Source organism: Giraffa tippelskirchi, chromosome 6 (assembly GCF_054371585.1).
Source record: "Giraffa tippelskirchi isolate mGirTip1 chromosome 6, T2T-mGirTip1v1.2.pri, whole genome shotgun sequence".
Classification (NCBI taxonomy): Eukaryota; Metazoa; Chordata; class Mammalia; order Artiodactyla; family Giraffidae; genus Giraffa; species Giraffa tippelskirchi.
The window spans coordinates 166,984,310-167,001,396 of NC_137280.1; the positions used below are offsets into that span (position 1 = coordinate 166,984,310).

The following is a 17,087-nucleotide window of genomic DNA, read 5'->3' on the forward strand; positions in this document are numbered from 1 at the left end:
AGTAGGTCACCAACCTGACTTCTACCAACATCTGAATTTGTAACTCCTTTGGGTTATCAGGCTCATAGTCCTGTACAACCCCCTTTCTACTCTGCCTCTTATGCATTTTAAAACTAAATTAGTCTGGCTCAAGTTTCTGTACCCAGGATTAGTTAATCATGCTTTTTGTCATAGTGAAGCAACAGTACTGCAGGAAGACCAGACTGGAGACATTGTCAATAAGCCATTGTTGATGAGATGATGGTAGCTCACACCAGGGATGTATTACTAAGATGGTGAGAAGGTGAGAAGTGATCAGATATCTAAGATTTTGGAAATTAGAGTCAGTAAGTTGATGATGCATTAGATTTAAGATATGAAAATAATTAGAAATCAAGCTTACACCAAGGTAATTAGCCTAAGTAACTGGAAAGATAGAATTGACATCAACTGAAATGGGAAAGGTAGTGAATAGAACAGTTGCTGGTAGAAGAATCAGGAACCCAACTCTAGACTTTTGGGGTTTGGAATGTTCATTAGATACCCAAAGTTGAATAGGCAGTTGAATTTGCAGGTTTGGAGTTTGGGAGAGAAGTCTGGGATGGTGATGCATATTTTTCATGGTGCTTTACTGCATTTCTTTTATTTTATATATCTATGTCTGGATGATAGCCTAAAATACATATATCAGTTAATTAATATCCTTTCAGTAAAATCCCATCTATAAACCATGTAACATTTTAAAATTTTTATTACTCAACTTTATGGATTTTTTGGATACTCTTCAAGTCTGGCTCCTCTTGTTTCATAATTTTCTATCATTGTTTTACTGACTTAATGACTTTGTATATCTTTTCAAACATTAAATGTACATATTTCAATATCTTCTTAGATTGCTGGATTTGTTCTAGTGCTTTTGATGCAGGTTTTTCATTTTATTTTTGGCATTGGGCTTTATCATACATTTCATAATTATCAACAGACCCATCTTCCCTGGATATTTTCTTCCTTTAAGAATCTCTGAGTGCTGTGGATAATAGCACTTTCCACTTGAGTTAGTACTAGATATAATGCTAATTGAGCCTCAGGATTGTTGCCTATTGTAGCCCGATTTTTATGTCAGCTTCTTAATCCAGGTTTTTCATAGTGCACATAGCATGAATTTAGACTTGCTGCCATAAGCTGAGATCTTGATTTATTGAAGGGAATTTTCCTTACATATCATTGAATCCAGTTCCTAAGATATCCCTGGGTCATAAGCAGATTTTTTCTTGTCTCTCTTAGGTTTTGGTGCAACATTTTTCTTAGTCAAGATCCTGTAAGTGAGCTCACTTGCATGGAACTCAACATCTATCCCAGATCACTCACAGAAGTTAAAAGTTCCCTGGTGAATAATGTAACACAACATAGCATTCTTCTTGTTGCTAAGACTCTGGATATAGAACATATCATTCATGCATACTATTTGAGGAAAATATTTGGGAAAAATTATATAAACAAAGCAAAGCAAATGAAGTAAAACAGTGTCCTAAAGTTGGAGGATGATAAATAAGAAAGGAAGTGGTGGTGAATAATAATATACATTGTAATATAGGTAGATCTTTATACATTAATAATGATATACCACCTAAAAATCAGTAAAAAGGAATAGTAAATAAGGACTCAAAATAGGAGAAATGAAGGATAAAGATTTCCAGAATGACTGAATAAGAAACTGAGCAAATCCTCTTCACAAAAAGCAATGATAAAATTGGAGAAAATTGTCAAAAATAATTTCAGGACTCTGGAACTGAATAAGGAATACAATAAATTTAAAAGAATTTATTTAAGAAAGACTACAGAAACTTGGTTATAATAGTAGAATTCTATGGCATTTTAACATAGGGTTTCTTTCATCCATTTTTGTCCTTCCAGCTCAAGCAAAGCATTATTTAGGACAAATCCAGACTTCTAAGCTAAACTTCAATATAAATATACATGGATCAGTGATTTTAGACTTGATTTAAATGGTAAAAGTCTTAACAAATTTCCTTTGTTTCTACATCACAGCATGTTTTTTGAAATGGAAAGTGAAATAGCCAAAATTAAATGTTTATTTCAGTGGTATCAGAGCATTAAGGATAATCAACAAAACTCCTATCTTTTAAATACCTTTAATTATGCTATGTATTTATAGATGTATAAGTTATTAAAAGCTAAGCATCCCTGGAAGAAAAAAAAAAAAACAATTGATATGAAAAGGTTCATCAGTTGTCCAGTGCTGATTAAATGTCTACCATCTCTCAGTATTAGGAGTGATAAGGACTAAGGAAACATTAATACTGACTCTGACTTGCGGTGGGTAGTTCTTCCGTCACCTCCACCTGGCTCATTCAGGCAGGTGCGCCCAGGTAGGGTATTGGCTGGAGGCTCACTTCATCTAAGCCATCTAAGATAACTTGATGTATCTCTATATATGGTCTTTCATACTTCTAAAGCTGAACTGGGCTTCCTCACATGATGGCAGCAATGTTTCTAGTGTTCATGACCCAGTTGGAAATGCTCATCAAGCCTCCGCTTGCATTACATTTTTCGATGTCCCATTGGTAAAAGCAGATGCCATGAGAGAGTGGATCTCACAAGAATATCATTATAGGAAGGTATGATTCATTAGGTTCCATTTTGGTAACAATCTCCCATGCTTCAGCCTCCAGCCTCAATGATTCATAACTTTCCCATACACAAAATACACTCATCCCATGGCTTCATACAGACATGGCATCCATTAAGAAGTCTTTGATCTCATAAACATGATCAGGTCTGGATATGGGTGAGGTATTTCGGGTGGAGCGCCTCTTGCACCAAATACTCATGACCTAAAAAGCAAGTTATTTGCCCTTCACATACTTAACATTGAACAGTGAATCACGGAAAAGTAACAGCAATAGTTACTACCGTTGAAAAAGAAGAAGAATAGACAATAGCAATCACTGGACCATAACAATTCTAAATGCCAGACAGGCACTTAGTGATCAGCACTCGCCACACTTGGAGGCAGGGAATATTCCTTGATTAGTGCCAGTTCTCCCTGAGAGTCCATCTCTAAAACTTTGTTCTCTGTTGCTTTTGGCTCTTGCCTCTGAAAGGTTGGTTCTGGCCTATGAGACATCTTTCTTCTTTTCTATTAGAAACGACCTGCATTTGTTGCTGAGTAACTTTCTCAGCCTACTTGCCTTTAGTAAACTGGGGAGCCAGAAACTTCGTTTCCTTTTGAACTGTCTCTCTTTTAGTCCAAACTGATAAACCCCCTTATAAACTCTGTGATCTTTCTACAAGTCAGATTGGAGTTCATTTGCTGCCCTCGAGGCCACATCTACAATTATTTTGAAGGCAAACCTCTTTATTTGCTTTAGACTCCATACATGGCTGCTGAGGGGCAATGCTGTGGGGCAATCTTACAATCCTTTGTAAGATTGTTAGAAGCCTTTCTGTCTAGATATGAGGTTCTACTAGGCGCTTCTTTAACTCTTTTTGAGGTCTTAACAAAGAGTCTTACAGCCACATCACTGATTTGAAAATTACCTTAAAGGCAAATATTTCTCTGAGAACCTTTTGCTGAGTGGAAAGACTGAATATGAGAAATAATTTTATTTTCCAACCAAGAAACTTCTAGCCTTTTAACATATCTCTAAATTCACCATGCAAAATCAAAATGTTTAGCTCCTTTTTCTCTACCCTTCATCTGTGATACACACCTAAAAGGAGATGATTGATGCTTTAAGCATTCTGTCTAGAATTCTTAGCCAGATCTACACGTTTGTTATCAAATCATTATGCATATTCTTTGTCTTCCAAAATATTGCAGAGAACGGTTCTGCCATTGCTTGAATGCTACAAAACATCTTTCTAGACTCTAGTAGCGGGTTCTTCAATACTATTTCAGCATTCACCCACTGACTAGTCTCAAAGTCAGTTCCACAATTTTTAGATTTGTGTTACAGCAGTCATTCGATTCTGGTACAAATGTTCAAATCAATTGTGTGTTGCTGACTTAAAGCAATGAAAAATGTTATTTCTTAAATATTCATGGTTTGCTCAGTGTTCCTCTGTAGTTCTTTCTTGGTCTCACTCATGCTGATTCATTCAGCTAGTCTGTAGGGAGCTCAGCTTGGTTGGGACATTTGTAATGGCTGCTTACCTCTCCATGTGGTCTTCAATACTCTAGAAGTCTAGAATGGGCTTCCTCATCTGGTGACAGTAATATTTCATGTGTACAAAAGCCCCAGTGATTCACTGAACTCCCTTAGGATAACAGTGATCCATCGTCTTTTGTTGTTGTTGTTGTTAATGTCATAGTTACATTGGGCCATGTAATCACATAGCAATCTTATAACAGGTGATAAAAGATTAAAATCAAATTTTCTCAATATTTACTATGTTTTGATATTACTTACTCTTACAAAGAAATATTGTCTTCTGTCAAACTCAGCATATATCCCTATCATAAAATTTGGCAAATTCCGGTTCATGATACTAGTCCTTGCTTAACATAGACTACTTCCCATAGAATACCTTAAAAAGGAAAACAAATTTCAAGTTATTTTTTGGTTGTTTCTTCTGTTTCTAAATTTTCTCTTCTAATATTTGTACTCACAAACTCTGTTAAATTAAGAATGTGTAACAGCACTCAAGTGACGAGTGCATTTTAACTTTGTGCTCAGACTGTAATAAGAATGGCAGTTCTTATGATGATTCTCTTATTCATATATTTAACTCTAATTAGCAGATAAATAAATATTTTTTGGATTGATTTGTTGAATTGATTTTCCCCCCAGAATTCCTTGTGAGGAATCAATAGATATCAGACGTGTTTGTTTTGTAAATCTTTGTAAAAATAATAGGCTTCAGAGCTACTGAAGAATTAGTGTGTGGCTGATTTTTTTTTTTTTTCTTTTTCTTTTAAACAAGGCAGTTAAAATTAGGAGGTGTTGAATAAGTAAAGTGTCTTAATTAATGCCAATGTTCTCATTTGTGACAATTTTTATTCCTGACATGGAATAAAAACTCAACATGGATAGCTGTGATTAATACTGTAGCAAGCTCCCTTACATATGCTTGGAGTTAGTATGTCAATGCTAAGCACCCATAGGTTGCATGGCAAAGAACTGGGATCTGAAACTCTTAAACATTCTCTTTGTAGACAAATAGAATTTTCATTATCTATAGCCATGTTCTTGTTAATATCCTAACTGCAACTAATCTGTAACCCTAAAATTTATAAGGAAATCTGCTTCTCTGAATGGAGAAGGCAATGGCACCCCACTCCAGTACTCTTGCCTGGAAAATCCCATGGATGGAGGGGCCTGGTGGGCTGCAGTCCAGGGGGTCGCTAAGAGTCGGACATGACTGAGCGACTTCACTTTCAATTTTCACTTTCATGCATTGGAGAAGGAAATGGCAACCCACTCCAGTGTTCTTGCCTGGAGAATCCCAGGGACGGGGGAGCCTGATGGGCTGCCGTCTATGGGGTCTCACAGAGTCGGACACGACTGAAGCGACTTAGCAGCAGCTTCTCTGAAATAACCTCAGATGTTGTGAAGGTTGTTAGTAGATGACAAAAACATGTTTTTTATCCCTTTTATTACTTTACTTTGGTTGCCTAGTAATCTCTGATGAATTGAAAGCAGAAGAAGAGATTTCTGAAGATCCCTTATATTTTGCAGGTAGAATTCAATTTTGATCATGCCTGTCTCTTAGTTTAATTAACACAGAATATTAAGTTAATGAGGTTAAGCCCATGGGTTTAACTGCCAAATATTCTGTGCTAAGCTCCAAATACAGAAAAAAATCAATGCCTTAAGATGAGTAGAAAAATCACTAGACAGAGAAAGATAACATTTAAGTTTGAATTTTATTTCTTCCACTAACTTACTGTGTAATCTTGGGCAAGTTAATTAACCCTCCTGGGTTCAAGAGTGAAAAAAAAAATAGTGTTAAATGCACCTGAATTAATTTTTAGAGATATTGGAAAGATCTAATGTAATAATATATGTGGAATTAATTTTTTAAATATAAAATATAATGGCCACATTTATTATCATTATTGGGACATGGATGGATGAGTTGGATGGATTATCGTAAAGTCTGTCAGTTTTATTATAAAAGCAGTTAATCATAAAATCTCTGTATGGTATCATCTACCTATCATGTATCAGTTATCTATGAATGAGAGCACATTCCTAATACTTTAGTTTAAAATTTATTGAGAAGTTCTAGAATTTTGAGTGAGAAATGTTTGTAAAAATACTGCTCTCTCTATATATTATTTATTATTTGTGATCACGTGTGAATATTAAAGAAGCTTAAGCCCTACTCTGGAAGCTTGGCTTAGGGAAATAGATGGCCTGTGGGCTTTCTAACTTATAGCTTTGGGCTTTGATGAAAACATATATACCATCTTCTTGATTTACTACCACATTTTATTGTATTTTTGGAGAATTTTAACGCAATAAAAAGTACTAATCATAGTATGATATGAACATACATTTCAACTGTCTGTAGACAGCAGCAGTTTCGCAGTTGTTGTGAGTAAGGCACCACCAAGGCCAAGCAATAGAACTTTGTCACCTCAGAAACAAACCCCTTAAGAGTCCCCATCCCAGTCATGATACCCTCTCTTCTGCCACTGGCAATCACTATCCTGACGTTTAGAGTGATCACATCTTGGCGATTTTCCTTTTATAGTTTTATCATTCAAATATGCCACTGGAGACTGTCGTATGGTCTCTCCCGTGACGATAATATCATGGAGATAATTTGGATGTTGGTGGTTTATCCCTATTCTCTTGTGTTTGTTGCAGGAGGGGGTGTTATGGAGATATTTAATCACCTAATTTATTGGAAAAGGTTTCTACTGGTTTTGGGGTTTTGTTATCCAGTTGCCCTGTCTGTTTTTATGTAGGGATTTAGAAAGGTTGAAAAACTTTCTGTCACTACTGCTACCATTGTTCCAGACAAAATTGTCATTTTGCCATCTTTACCACAAGTCTTTTTTTTTTTTAATCTGCTCAAGATGAAGTGTTACAGACACAGCCAAAGCCTTACCTCTACCCAGTGTTAAGTGTCTGTGCGCACGTAGGTCTGCACATTTGATTCCGTTATTTTGTGATCTGTTCTTTCACCTGTGCCATGTTGTTTTCATACTTTTGCTTCAAAGTTTGTTTAGTGTCTGGTCCATTTTTGTTACACATTTTTGTTTCAGAATATATACTTAAATGTTCCTGGATTTTTATTTTTTCACAGAAATTTTAGAATATATATGTTGAACTCCTTTAAAAAGCCAATTAGAATTATGATTGGGGTGTAATTAGTAATTAGGAGGTAATTCTATTTTCGTAGTAGTAAGTACTCCAGTTCAGCGCCATAGAATCTCTCCAGCGTTCTTCCTTCATATCCTTTTGAACAGTCTTACTATTTTTGATAAGATGATTGCTAAATACTTTAAATTTTTGTTAATATTGTAACTCTTTTTGTCACTACTAATGAAACACCACTATTTGTATTTGTTATTGTTTTTTATATTTGATTATTTCATATAGAGAAATTTAATCCATTTTAATATTTATCATGATTTTAACAAGTATGCTAAAATTTCATTTTTATATTAATGATATTTCTATTCGTTTTGCTGACTTTTCTATATAGATGAACTCTCCCTTAATGCTCCTTATACCTTTTATTAATTATATTGTGATTATTATATTGACCATTCTCTGTTAAAGAATACTGGTGATAGTAGACATCTTTTTAATTCCTGATCTTAAAGGGCTTTTATATACATTTTTTTACCATTAAATTTGATTTTTTGTTGTACTTTTCTAAATTGCGGCCTTTCTGAATTAAGGAAATTCCCTTGCATTCCTAGCTTAAAAAGAATTTTGTCCTAAGTAAGTATTGAATTTTGACAATTGCTTTTTTGTGTCTATTGAAGTAATTACATAATTTTTATCTTTAGTTTGTTAATGTGGTGTCATTGGTAAATGTTCTGATGTTAATAAACTAAGCAGGATTTATTATTTATGAGTATATTTACTTTAGGGTTCTTCCTCCTATGTTCGTAAGTGAAATGAATTTCTGATTGCTCTTGTATTTTGTCCTGATCTGATTTTGGATAATATCACTATTTTCATTAAATCATATTAACATTGTTTATCTTTTTCCATATTCTGGAACAGCTTTTATCAGATAAAAATTAACTGCTCAATAAAAGATTCATAACATGAATAATAGCAGAAAATATTCATATATTTGAACCTATTCTTCTAATTGATTTATATTATATTTATTAATCTGTTTTTTAACAATATATCACAATAGATAGTACTATTATTCCCTTTTCATAGATAAGGAAATGTAGTGCAAAGAGTTGAACGGTTTGCCTTTTAACCTGAGGTTTAAAGTTTCCTAACCTGAGGTTTATGAGTCAAGGGTAACATGGATGGAACTTAGGGCAACCAAAAATTTGGCTGGGGAAAAATGTACATGTTTATTTTCACTAAGCTAAAGCTGAATTTTGATACTTTCTCCAAATACAAATATAGGCAAAATAATTCAATAATACAATATTAAGAGTATCTGTTCCTTCACGAATGACAGTATTTAGATATAATTTTATATCACTTTTCAATTGTTGCAAATATCTCAAAATAATATTAATGTTCATCATCTTTTTCAAATTATGGTAGATAAAATCACTTTTAGAACTTATTTATTGCTTCACTGCATTAATCAAGAAGCAAGATATGCATTTATTGCTTAATATTTAATAATTATAATTAGTATAATTTTTTTTTGCAATTTTGTATACAGACAGTCCTTGTTTTGCATAGTTTTGTGGCAACTAACATAGACCACATTGTATTACCATATTGTATGTACTGTGCAAACCAAGGACTACTGGTATTTATTTTTTGCATATAAAAACATTATTCTGAGGTAGAATTCATCCAGTTTACCACAAAACAGGTTAAAATTATCTTCATTAGATCACATTAACTACTAGATATGTAGTATAGGTTCGCAAAGAGTCAGACAAGACTGAACAACTTTCATGTTCACGTACATCTCTGTTTTATCTGTAGTTATTTATCCATTCCTGTGTCTGATCTTTCTTTTTCTTTTTCTCTTCTTTTCAGTTGTTTGGTTTTATCATACATCTCACTATTTTCGAAGATTTTTTTTTGCTAATTTTCTATAATTTTTTTCTACTTTGATCTATGTACGTCCTTATTTTGTTTGTTTTCTATTTCAAATTTTTTGGTTGAATGACGATCATTATTTTGTTTCAACCATTTTTTTTTCTGATAAGTATATTTCACTTTAGTTTTATTCCCTATAACATTAGGTTATATCATGTGCTTGTACCTAGAATCTTAATCATATACTTTCTTTCCCTGTGAATGTTGCCAAAGACAGTTCTACCTCCTTGAATTTCATTTTGATAATCTTTTAAAATAATTCCTTGCATGAATCTGACCAGAAAGGAATTTTTTTTTTAGTAAGTTTTAAAATTATTTTTTAAATTCAGAGATTGTGAAAGTGAAAGTGAAGTCACTCAGTCGTATCCGACTCTTAGCGACCCCATGGACTACAGCCTACCAGGCTCCTCTGTCCATGGGATTTTCCAGTCAAGAGTACTGGAGTGGGTCGCCAAAGACTATAATAAAATCATAAAAATTAATAGAGTTTTACAAATTGGTTGATATGAGGTCTCTGGCCACAGGTCTCATTTTGCCTGAACCATCTGGGCTTAATGTCTGAGTTCAGAAAGCTACATCATTGACAGGAATGAAACAGGAAATAAATTTAAGCAACATCTGTTTTCCTCTTTAGACAAAGTCTGTTTGGATCTCATCTTTTACAGCTGTTTTCCCTTTTGTTTTATAAACTTTAAAATTTCCTGGTTCTTGTCATTCCTCTGACCTCAGCAATGTTGGATGGTGACACCCAGAGCTTCTTGGTTTTCTTGGTAATTTTATTTGGTGATGAATACCAACTCCCAGATACCATTACGACAGATTTGCAGGCACCATTAGATTCAACCTAAGGCTGGTGCATGATCACAGTGTATAATGGTAAAGTGCATGTCTTTTTTCACCCCAAGTTTTTCCTGCTTTTCATTGTGCCAAAGCCAAAGAAAAACTCTCAATAATCTTGATGAAATAATACCCCAGTATGATTTTAATTTCTCTGTTTATGTATATGTCTTGCTTTACTCAAAGATATTTTCATGTTCTTTGTGTCAATATATTTTATATGTATTATCAAGAGTAAAATTGAAGGTACAATTTGTGGTCTGGGAGATGGAAATGAGGATATCAATGACTGAATTTCCATCGACTCACCTGCCCTGGTCTTTGCTTTTTTTTTTTCTACCCATGTTTGAAGATGTTAGTTCTCCTATCCCTGCTCGGTTCTCTTCCTGTTTCTTTAAACTAAAGACTATATAATTCTTTAATTTTAAGTGCTTAATGATGTTTTCCAAAAACCATATGTGTGTGTTTCTCCTACTTGCCACCTAGCTCATAATCTATTTGGAATCCTTAAAATGGCCAGGACAATGCTAGAAAACAATAGGTGCTTATGAGTACGTATGGAAGAGTGAAGATGCAAGTAAAATAGTGTTATTTGCAAAACAGAGATATATCAGAATTTTGTTATATAAGATTTAATTGACAGACTCTGGAGATTCCAGTCATTGTAGCTTTAGGAGCTGAGACTGGCAATAAGAAAGCCAGTGATGAGGGATGAAAAGTTGGCTGGCTTCTCCTGCAGGGTGCAACCACAATACTCTGGCCCTTACATTTAGCGCTAAGGGCGCCTCTGGATAAACCCACAGATATAACTGTCTTTTAACTATTGTTTTAATACAAGTCCTTTTGAGTTTTGGTAGCTATGGCACTGTTTTGGGTTACTAATTCCAAGATTTTGTTTTTTGGTGATATTCAGAATGTCAGGTCCTGTTATTATGCATTTCATAAAATAGCAAGCAACCCATTTCTCTAGGTAGAAAGCAAAAAGTGTAGCAGGTAAAATGTACCATGATAAAAGAGATAGTATTTTTCTGCCATGCACATTCACTGTATGCTATATTTCTTTATTTAGTAATTTATTCATGCAGTCATCATATGTTTAGGGAGCTATATTTCAAACACAAAGTTAGACAGTGACATATTGGAATTACTGATTAAAGGAAAATCAGAATTTATGCAGCAGGCATAGCGGCCTAGACATGGAGAAAGAGGGGCATGGATAAACGTATTAGGAAGAAATGGCTATAATTTTCTCCTTTTTTCCCATCCCCAAATTCCACAAGATAAAGATTGAGAACAATAGTAGTATTTAATTGAATTCTTCCTAGAATAATCAATCTTGAAAAATTCCAAGAAGAGAAGCCATTATCAGAAATATATTTTCTTTTTTGTGTGTGTTGCTTGAACTCAAGGAGGACTAGAAGGAAACTTAATGTACTAGTGTGCAGTAGAGGCTCACTGATGCCAGCGGAAGGGAGACGTGCATTAATAGCAATAGTGCAGGCCCCCAAATTAATGCCTGCCCTAGGGAAAGATCTTTTGTTTAATAAGTTCAACAGCTAAAGAACTAGATGAGCTCTCGTCGTATTTTAGAGACATCAAAAGTAAAATCCAAAATGGAGGAGCCAGTTTCCAACTGGACCACAGAACTTGGTATGCCTGAGCCTCCTACCTGCTCTAAGAGACTGGCATCACTGGATGGACTTCAGACTCCCAGGCTGCTTCTCCAGACGGAATGGCATAAACTTGGGCTTACACACAAAGTAAGGGTAGAAGGAACATCGGGAGCAGGATCCTGCTTGTCGTCTGAGGTGGAGTTTTTTTTTTAATACAAGAATATCTGAGTAGAGGAACTCCCAGAAAAAAGACTCATGGATAAAAATAATCCTCAGATCTCAGGGTAAAGGAGAGAGATTTACATCTAGAAAATACCTATAATTCCGATACTTCTAATTAATTCCTTAAAACCTTTCACTTTGGGACTTTGGGAAGAGTCAAAATTAATAAGAGCTTTTCATTTCCATTTCAATTTACTTATTGTAGCCATCCTATATACTTAACACACAGAAACACTTGTACCAATATGTTAATTTTCTTAGGAAAGGCAGAGATAGGTGGCAACACACAAGGGTTGACATTTCCTTCTCCAAGGGATCTTCCCAATCCAGGGATCGAACCCAGATCTCCTGCATTACAGGCAAATGCTTTACCATCTGAGTCACCAGGGAAATTAACACAAAGGGAGGTCTTGCTCTATCCCACCTCCTTCAGTGGAGAAAACACATCTCCTGTTTAGAGCCTTTGGGATTATTTGGGTGACTGAGCAGTCACTACTGACAATGAGAAGGAAAGAACTGATGAAACTGAGGAGTGATCTTTTTCCTTAATCATTTTCTTAGTATTTTTTTTTGGAATGTGGCAGGTCTTTGAAATAGCATAACTAAATCATACAAGATAATTCAGAAACATTCGCTAAATTTGTTGTCATTAACTTATAAACTAAAATGTTACAAATAACATAATTTCAATACAAAAAAATAATCTTTAGAACATAGATGATTAAGTCCTGGCATAAACAAGTTTTTTCCTCTCTGAATGTCTTTAAAAATATTTTATATTTTACTTGTGTGGAGTGGTTTATGGCTGAACATAAAATCTGCAAATTAGATGGAGAGGAGGAATTTTAAGGTTTTACTCTGCTGTGTGATCAGATTTTGTTTTAGGAAGCTCAACTGATAATAACAGAGTCAGGAACAAGAATAACCTGGTAACAAAATTATATACAGCACTATATAAATTAAAATTGTATATCTAAGGCACTAACAATGAGAATGGAGAAAATGGATAAGAAGATGTGACATGATTTAGTAACAAATGGTATTGTTAAATTCTGTGATGATTCTCAGGTTTCTGGGTTGGATGGTTATATGGATGATAGTTCCATTTACTGATTTTTAAAACAGGAGATCTTAAGGAGAAGGCAAACTCTATTTTGGACACATGGAGACTAAAATGTCTAATGAAGCACTCAAAGGAAAATGCCTAGTAGGTAAATGGTGGTGTTTGTCGTTCAGTCGCTAAGTTGTGCGCAACTCTTTGGTAATTGGTTATGAGTTCAAATGCCCCAGCACACCACAGAACTGCTAGTATTTGCTGCCATGACTTCAGGCGATTCAGTTGGTTGGGGATTGTCGGGAAGAAATAAACTCCTTGGCTTTTAACCTGCTGGCTGTCCACTGGGAGGAGCAGCGCTGGAATGACTGCCCGAGGGCAGGCAGTGCAGCCTGCACCTGTTTTCATTAGCTCTCACCTCTTGGGCTTTCAGGCTGAGTGATGCTTTTCCACTGACCTCACTGTTTCTGTTAGCATCTGTGAGTGACACAGGTTACCATTGTCCTAACGGATTCTGGGGAATAAGTGAGTACAGAATTTAAATGCTCCATCTCAGCCTCTCCTTCTACAGCAGTGTAGGAACATTTTGCTACGGGCTTTTCCACTATTCTTATCACTCCTATGACCCTACACACACACACAGACACACACACACACAGACACACACACACATACATACACACACACACGCACACATACACACACATACATACACACACATACATACACACACATACACACACTCACATACACACACACACGCACACTATTTCAGGATGGTCTTTTCCCTTTGTTTTTTAGTATTGTTTTCCTTGGGACTTGGCATTCTCTTTAATGTTAGTTCTTCAGATCCATGTTTCTATCCTGCATGGTTTCTCTCGCGGGCTGATTTTAGAGTGAGCCAACAGCTCATGCTGGTAGGCCATCTTGTCAGGATTTCAGGGCAATAAAAATCAGTAATGTCCATCTCATTTGTAATTCTTCTGAAGTAACAGTCACTATGATCTTTTCTGAAGTTTGGACTTCTTGCTATCCTTAACCTTATGCAGTATTTACTCCTCAGTGACAACTTTTCAGCTCTAATTCTGTACTGTCTTGGCAACTACAAAAAATATACACAACTGGAAATGTTCAGTGCCAGCATTATTGTTATCATTTGTTGAAGATCAATGACATTTAAGTCAAAAGTATGATATGGACCCAAATATTTCCATTTAACTGAAGAGAAAGATTAGCTTCTTTCCCAAGTTACCCTTAGTAAATTTACATTTAAAAAGACATTGTGGGTACATGTTTTTTAAGAAGAATCTTTCAAGAAATTTTGTTTTATTAAGTTTACTTCAATTTCAGATTTTCACATTGTACATTGGATCCTGTAGTGAAAATACTTCTGGGAATATTTTTACCTGTAGCATCAATGAGAAAAATAATATAGAGACTATATTGCAATTTTATTTTTTCCATTTCTTGCTGAACTATGGCACAAAACAATCTTTATCTCCTCATTTCTTTGTATTCAAACAGCTACCCCTTTGTCAAGCTCAGCACTATAGAAATGAGGACTGGCTTGCATTTCTGAAGCATTTGTGACACTCCTGTAAAATCGGAGACATTGGTGTATCTGTAGTTTTGTCTGCTAATAAAAGCCCTAGTTTCTGCTGTCTCTTTTCTCAAATTAGCTAGGCTAATTGAATTCATTATCTATTGCTGCCTAACAAACCATCCTAAATATTTGTGGCATAAAACAACAACTTTTTTTTTCTTTTTTCTCATAAGTCTGTGTCAGCTGGATGCTTCTGCTGAACAGGCCAGCACAGGTCTTAGCTGGACTTCTCCACGTATCTGCAGTCAGCTGGCAGTTTGACTAGAGCAACAGGGGTGACTCAACTCTGTGCTGTCTTTATCCGGCAGGCCAGCCCAGGCTTGTTTGTATGGCGGCAGCAAGTTTCAGAGAAAGAACTTGAATCATGTACGCCCCTTGGGGCCAAGGCTTAGAACTGGCACAACATTTCCACTGTTGGTCAGAGCAAATCACAAGAGCAGCTTGGATTCAAAGGGAAGGAATGGAGATGCAGATGTAGAGAACGGACTTGCGCTCACAGTGGGGCAAGGAGAGAGGGAGACGATGAAGCATATATTTACTATCATGCGTAAGACAGGCGGCTGGCGAGAAGTGGTTATATAATACAGGGAGCCCAGCCTGGTGCTCCCTGATGACCTAGAGGGGTAGGATGAAGGGAGGAGGGAGACTCAAGGGGGAGGGGATATATGTATAGCTGTGGCTGATTCATGTTGCTGTATGGCAGAAACCAACACAACATTGTAAAGCAATTTTCCTCCCATTAGAAACAAAAAAAATTCAAGACTGGAGAGGAGCAGGCTTGCACTCGGGTGTCCATGCTCTCCTCACTTTCCCAGAAGGGCCTTTGGTGGGACTGCTTTTAAAGGGTTCTTCTCAGTGTGGAGGGGTTGGAGTTCTCTCGAGTCTGGCGCTGCTGCTGCTGCTGCTTACGCTCCAGAATCGTAGTACAGGGTGAATCATCTCTGCCCAGCGTGATGCCGCTGCCGCCGCCATGTTAAACTGCAGTGTGTGTGCAGCGCTTCCACAAACGGCCGCTGAGCCAAGGTGCCGGTCACAGCCATTTCGCACTACGAACTCTGGTCTGAAGTGTGGGTGCAAGGTTTTGTGCTACAGCGTATGAACAAGTGAAACTAGACGGAAAGCGAAGGAAAGAGGAGAAAAAAAAAAAAGGTTAGACTTTATTTAACCACTCAAATTCTAATTTCCTGGGAATTGTTAAGGGACTTTACCTGTGACAACCTCACTCCTTTTTACTGAGGGGTAAGCACTGTTTATGGACATGGACTTGGGCAAACTTTGGGAGATGGTGAGGGACAGGGAGGCCTGGCGTGCTGCCGTCCATGGGGCTGCAAAGAGTCCTCGACGACCGGGCAACTGAACAACAACAAACACTGTTAGGTAATGCTGGTGGTAAAGAACCCGCCTGTCAATGAAGGAGACATAAGAGCTGCAGGCCCAATCCCTGGTTGGGGAAGATCCCCTGGAGGAGGGCCTGGCAACCCATCCCAGTATTTTTGCCTGAACAGAGGAGCATGGTGGGCTACAGTCCATAGTGTTGCAAAGAGTCAGTAAGTTGGTTGAAGCAACTTAGCCTACACTCATGCAAACACTGTTACTACTATTTCAACAAAAATAAGAATTGAATTGCATGTGCTTAATATAGAACTCTGGAAATTACATCCAGAGAACTCTGCATCGAGAATTATTTTACAGAAGCAAGGCTATTTGACTCATAACACTACACATGCCAGACAATTTATATGGATGCATCAAGGCTTGGCGTCAAGTAAATAAAAACTCTTTCACCTATCTGCTGAATTCAATTTAGCAACAGCAAATGTTCAGCTACCTATATTCATCATTTTTAATGGTATTCCTCTGAAGTGCCTCATGGTAATTCTCTAAATGTCTTTCCTACAGTTAACTGGAAAGTCATTATTTTATTTTAATTAGGAAGTTGTGGCTTACACACCATCAGAGAAAATCTTTCTTACCTAGTATAAGGAGATTTTTTAAATTAAAATTGTCCCTATTTTAATACAGAAGAAACTTACCTAATTAACAAATAGAGGTTGAAAATGAAACTACATTTTGTTTCATTCTAGTAAACATTAGCTCAGTTAACTTTTCATTGTCTTCTATGGAAGCTCTTCATTGTGAGGTTTAAATAAAGGGAGAATTTGTATTTTCCTTTCTATTACCTGAAAATGGTTGACCTGACTATGGTTAGTTAAATGTGTTTAAATATCAAGGGCACACACTGCCTTTTCTAAGGCACAAGACTGGCTCTACCTAAGGTACTTAAGTAGGAAGAGTTTATGTATGGTATCTGCAGTCTCTCTTCTCCAAGGTTATTTCAATCTTTCCCTCTCTTATCCAACTTCCTCTGAGGTATTGTGTCCACATGGCTTTTTCCATCTTCCCCTTGTCTCCACCTGCTCTCTGAAAATCACTGACATAAAGAAAACATGATTAATAAGCATTAGAACTGTTCCTTCCAATGGTCAATAGGTTTTAGTCTAGTCTGGATCATTGTCTAATATTAGAGGTCCCTAACTGATGGC

General features: G+C 36.2%; 1 long non-coding RNA gene across 1 annotated transcript; it reads left to right on the forward strand.

Annotated features, from left to right (window-relative positions):
- Positions 1-241: 241 nt before the first annotated feature.
- LOC145509093 (uncharacterized) lies at positions 242-3,671 on the forward strand. Its single transcript, XR_014055851.1, has 2 exons — positions 242-283; positions 1,264-3,671. It is a non-coding gene; the product is annotated as an uncharacterized LOC145509093 (long non-coding RNA).
- Positions 3,672-17,087: the final 13,416 nt, after the last annotated feature.